General features: G+C 42.0%; 1 long non-coding RNA gene across 1 annotated transcript in view; it reads left to right on the forward strand.

Annotated features, from left to right (window-relative positions):
- Positions 1–5,562, forward strand: part of LOC112073409 (uncharacterized) — a 29,003-nt gene extending 23,441 nt beyond the window's left edge. The window contains exon 3 of the long non-coding RNA XR_002894522.1: positions 5,529–5,562. This is a non-coding gene — a long non-coding RNA (uncharacterized lncRNA). The remainder of the gene's footprint in view (positions 1–5,528) is intronic.
- The last annotated feature ends 438 nt before the right edge of the window (positions 5,563–6,000 follow it).

The following is a 6,000-nucleotide window of genomic DNA, read 5'->3' on the forward strand; positions in this document are numbered from 1 at the left end:
CATTTGAAGGGTTGCCCCCATACCTTTAACCATGTAGTGTATTTTACATGATAAGACCACACAGAGAGCCAGAGATAATTACAGACAATCTGAATCAACCAAAATTTGAAAGTTAACAAAATTCTGGTTGTTTACTGGTAAACTTGGAAAGTTTCCAGTAATATGCCCTCCCTTTGTAACCCTATGCAAGTTTAAAACAGAGATAGCTGTACATTTTCCTCAGGACCATCTTTAGGTAATTGCTGGGCAAATAATGAGCTGACAAATGCCAGGCAGAGCCGCCATTGTCCTGGTGCAGTTACAGGACCTGGGGCGACTGGAGAGGAGCCACCATGATAGGCCATCAGGCCACCTGGCTCTGGCAGGGTCAGCCATAAGGCATCAGGCCACCTGGCTCTGGCAGGGTCAGCCATAAGGCATCAGGCCACCTGCTCTGGCAGGGTCAGCCATAAGGCATCAGGCCACCTGGCTCTGGCAGGGTCAGCCATAAGGCATCAGGCCACCTGGCTCTGGCAGGTCAGCCATAAGGCATCAGGCCACCTGGCTCTGGCAGGGTCAGCCATAAGGCATCAGGCCACCTGGCGCTGGCAGGGTCAGCCATAAGGCATCAGGCCACCTGGCTCTGGCAGGGTCAGCCATAAGGCATCAGGCATCAGTCTCCTTGACTCTCAATTTCCCATTCCAACCTCTGCTATCATGGACCCTCACATAACAGCCTCACAGCTCACAAAGCCATATCTCAGAATCCAATTCACTCTGCATTTGAACTTTTTTACCTTTTGGATTATAAACATGATTCAGTCCATAGAGAGAGGGATAGGAATAAACTATAAGAATGAGGAGAGTATGGAAAATAGAAAATATGATGGAGWCGCTATTGAGGATACAGGGGAAAGATAAGGATGGAGAGTGGGGGAAATTGGGCAACTGTGAGGTTTGAGAGTAGCATGACGAGAGTTTGGGACTATAAAGTTCTATCTGCAAAAAGATTATTCTGAGATAATTGGTTTTACAATTCTGAACCCCCATTCCGTTTGAATGGTGTCAGCTATTTTTATATTGTATTCTTTTGAATTTAACAACATGAATTGGGGTATTTAGAATACTATATAGGTAGATAACATTGATAAGAACAATGATATGTCAATAACTACATTTGGGYAAAAATGCAGATAGAACCTAATAGTCCCAAGCTCTCGAGATGCACTCGTTTTTTTAACCCACTCAAGCTTGTAGTCAAGTCCTCAAGATCTGTGACCTAGAGGGAATTCACACAGACGTCTCTATTGTGACACTTACAGTGGTATCTGCACATAAATCTGAATGAAATGGAGTCCATTTGGGGGAATCATTGGAGAAGACAAGGTTATTTTACCACTCTGATACTTACAGATGATGATATGCACTTTGAGCCACTTTATGTTGCTTTTCTCAGCTTCTCATATCTTGGCCTCGTACAGAAGAGGCCAAGATATCTCTGTTCAGCCTRGTGTTCTTTTCTCAGCTAGGCTTTGTACTAAAATAGCTAATAGCAGAAACAAATTGACTCAACAGATTACATCTGCTATAAATACATTTGATTTGATTACATACACTCTTTTGAAACATGTGATTTGTGAAAGCAACAATACTTCAAAACAGTGTAATCAGTCATATCTATCAACTGAGAATAAAGTGAAGRTTAGTGATATTTCCCTTGGATAATATAGACTGGACAACTGTATAGCTTAATTCATTTGTAATGAACAKAAACAATTATGGTTCTTCATTTGATCAATAAGTCAAATAAATTCAACAAAAACATGTACAGTATGTTGTCTCTTCAAAGACTCCCTGGAAAACAGTAGATAATCCCTGGCTATATATATACATTTTTTTATAACATAAACTTAGGGCTCTATTCGATCCGCATCGCAGAAGTTCGGCTTTACAGCGTGATTGATATTTAAAGGCAATGTTCCCGCTTTAGAGGAGACTGCATTCACGGTGAACACTGCATATGTCAGCTCAATCAGAAATTACCTTGACATTTCTATTGTGGGATCTGTAACGTGTTGGATCAATTAGCTAGAGTCTATTAAACTTAACATAAAGGTGTGGTGTAGTGTGATGTTCAATTAATCCACATTAATTACACAAGTTCACTCGTAGAACTAACTACGCTGCAGAACCTGTCAGATAAAATCATGCAAATATGCATTTTTCCCAGTTAAGGCAAACATTGTTTATAGGTCATCCATTAAAACGCAATGACTATTTACACTCAGAGCCATTACATTAAGTAGGTCTCCATCTCATTCTCACGCTGGGGCTGTTTCCTGGGGGAAAGTTGTCATATCATGAGTAGAGGGGCCTGGGTACGTGGCTCCGTATTAGCAGTGAGCCTGCATCCTCTCTCTCAGTAAGACTCTGTTGTCTCCCTCCATCTTTGGAAGTACAGCAATGTAATTACAATGAATAGAAACACTTAAGAGGATAAATCATGGCAGTAAATATCAGGGAAAGCATGCAGCATGACCTCCCAACACTCCTACTAACCACACAAATGGAATGCAGGGGGAAATTAGAATTCAGGGAAAAGTAATTTGTCAGTTGAGATTTGCCAGAGTTTTGGGAGAAACTTTCGTTTTGGGAGATGGGAGAAACTTCCAGAAGCACAACCATCTCTGTAGCACTCCACCAATCATGTCTTTATGGTAGAGTGGCCATATGGAAGCCACTCCTCAGTAAAAGACACATGACTGCCCGCTTGGAGTTTGCCAAAAGGCACCTGAAGGAGTCAGACCGTGAGAAACAAGATTTTCTGGTCTGATGAAACCTAGATTGAGCACTTTGGCCTGAATGCCAAGCGTCACGTATGGAGGAAACCTGGCACCATCTCTACGGTGAAGCATGGTGGAGGCAGCATCATGCTGTGCGAATGTTTATCAGCGGCAGAGACTGGGAGACTAGTCAGGATTGAGCGAAAGATGAACGGAGCAAAGTACAGAGAGATCCTTGACAAAAACCTACTCTAGAATGCACAGGACTTCAGACTGGGGTGATGGTTCACCTTTCAACAGGACAATGTTCCTAAGCACATAGCCAAGACAACGCAGGAGTGGCTTCGGGACAAGTCTCTGAAGGTCCTTGAGTGGCCCAGCCAGAGTCCGGACTTGAACCAGATCGAACATCTATGGAGAAACCTGAAAATAGCTGTGCTGCGACGTTCCCCATCCATCCTCACAGAGCTTGAGAGGATCTACAGAGAGGAATGGGAGAAACTCCCCAAAAACAGGTGTGCCAAGCTTGTAGCGTCATATCCAAGAAGACTCAAGGCTGTATTTGCTGTCAAAGGTGCTTCAACAAAGTACTGAGTAAAACTAATTTGCTAAACATTTGCAAAAATTCTAAAAACCTGTTTTTGCTTTGTCATTATGGGGTATTGTGTGTAGATTGATTAAAAAACGATGTAATCCATTTTAGAATAAGGCTGTAACCTGACAAAAAGTGAAGGGGTCTGAATACTTTCTGAAGGCACTGTTAGTGTGTTGTGTGCCCATCAGTTGACCTCAATGATTTTCCCCATTTCTGAACTGATTTCACATTAACATACCAGACACATTCTTAGCTTGTGTGCTAGCTTTGTTTGAATTGAACCTAATATACCCATGGCAATTGACAGCTTTTCTCTATTTCATCTCCATACATTGTGGGTATCCAAATAAGGTTCATATTGTCTAGTCTGCTCTTCCTTATCAGAGTCTAATGGCTGCCGGCATGGCTCTGTGTATACAGTCGTCTGTGTGCTGAGTCTAGCTAGCCGAGCTGGCACAGGTTGGCTTAAATGAAAGCTTAAATGAAAGCGAGCATATGGAGGTTTGAATGAGAGTGGCTGAACAGCACCCTTATAGGAGAGGAACAGAGGCATACGAGAGGCATATATTCTACCAGCATCCATTACAACACAGCTTGGGCTGACTTACCTTGCTGTTACAGTTGTGCCTCTCCCAAAATATGTGTGCATGGATGCTGTATGATGTTCAATTGAATCTAGTCAGGGAGTTTAAATGGGAGCCAAACGGCAGAAAAACACACAGATATTAGCTAGCTGATTGATTCTAGGCCTAGAGCAGTGTTCTGTCTCTCTTTGTCTGCTCTCTGTTTTCTCAGTGGTTCACAACGCAGTGACAGTCTCTAATCAACTAAATAAACAGGACCCTCTTGAAATGATAGAAAGGAAGGCATCTGATCAGTGCAAACGCTTTGCTCTGCCATGATGAGGACGCACGTCTGCAATTAAAACAGGCAGATGGCATGAGAGAGGAGGGTTTGACTTGGCCCAAATCTCTGTAATCACACGGAAGCACATTCTGTTGAAAGGCAGCGGTGTCTCTTCAGAAAGTCTCCAAAGGCCAAGGGCTCTCTGCGGTTGCCAAGAAGGCTATCAGACACATACGCTTTATCAGTCAAGCTCATTACAAGCCAGATTTAGTGTGAGGGACGCTAGTTGTCACATCGCGTCAATTAACAGCTGGCATGTAGAGATGTAAGAGGAGGCATTGTTTTGGTTTCATGCTCTGTGTGAGGACTCACAGAAAATTAATGCTGTATTGCCTACATACTATACAAAAGCTCCAGACTGTATGCCAAATGTATTGTGTATTGGCAACAGAGACCAGCTATTTCCACACAGGTGGTAAAAGCAGTAAGACATTATTTATGAAAAGCTAACCAGATATCCATCTTTCTAGATAGTAAGGTTAAGCTAGTTTGGTGGTACTGTCTTTATGATGGTACAGAACAAATGGCACAGTAGGTAGCAAGTATTCATTTAGGCTTCCTCACTGTGACCCTTCAGAGTGATTCCCATCTATTTCAATTCCCCTACTCTTATTGTGTTTGGCCACTTTAATTATGCAGATATCTTAGCCTGGGAGTTGGGGATGTACAGATGTAGGATCTTAATTCGTGCCAGTTTGCTATAGCAGGAAAACAATCCTACAGCAACAGGAAATGTGAATTATTTTGTGGATGATAATTAATAAAAAAAATGTTTGTAAGGGAAAATCAAGTCTTAAATTTCAAAGTGGAAATCACAAACTTTAGTAGCCTTTTTAAACCTCAAGTTTAACATTTCCTGCATTATATAAAAGTTATCCTGCAACAGGGTGATCAAATTACGATCCCACATCTGTACATAATCCGAACATCTGCTCGGAGAAGCCCAACGTGGTCTTTGCACTGCGGATAAATATGAACTTTACAGGCATGGTGCTTCTTGCTTCTTGAGCTATATACACCATCCTGACAGATATCCAGGCAAACAGAGATGACACCTGCCATCTTGCAGTCTTGCCAAATTAAATTTTCCGAAAAGGATGAATGAATATACTCTGGAAACAGTGTGAAACCTTTCTCCCTTATACTGATCTCTTCTCAGAGAGGAAAACACACATTACATGTGGCCCAATATTGTGATAAGAAGAACAGACAGCTTTTGTCTGAGACTTAATAGTAACACTTTGTGTTGTGTTCTCTCTTTGCAGAAGAGCGGACATGCTGACGGGGTGGCCGATCCATGTAAGTAGCCTTACTGTAATCAATCAAACTGCACCACTTAAATACAGTATGTTATGCAATGACAAAAACCTTTCATGTTGGCATGGGTTATGTGAACAGCATTCATAGTACATTCTATAGAAGCCGTCTTTGGTATAAGTACTCAGAAAAACCTGTCTCTTTTCAAGGTTTTACACACAGTATCAAACCTGCTTATACACTGTTGGTACACTGTGTAGTAACTTCCTCATGTTCTGTTGTGTTCAAGATGGTTTTTTAAAAGAATATGATGTCTTCCTGTTTTGTGAGCTATCATTATTGCCGTTGCCTGTTTTTGGTATGTGTGCGTGCGTATGTTTGTGAGTGTGCGTGCACACGTGCATGTGTACAGGTATTCTATTCTTATGAGATTCAATGTGTTGTATCAACTGATCGCGAGGCACTACTGCACCCTACTGT

The sequence above is a fragment of the Salvelinus sp. IW2-2015 genome, unplaced genomic scaffold (genome assembly GCF_002910315.2).
Source record: "Salvelinus sp. IW2-2015 unplaced genomic scaffold, ASM291031v2 Un_scaffold2252, whole genome shotgun sequence".
Classification (NCBI taxonomy): Eukaryota; Metazoa; Chordata; class Actinopteri; order Salmoniformes; family Salmonidae; genus Salvelinus; species Salvelinus sp. IW2-2015.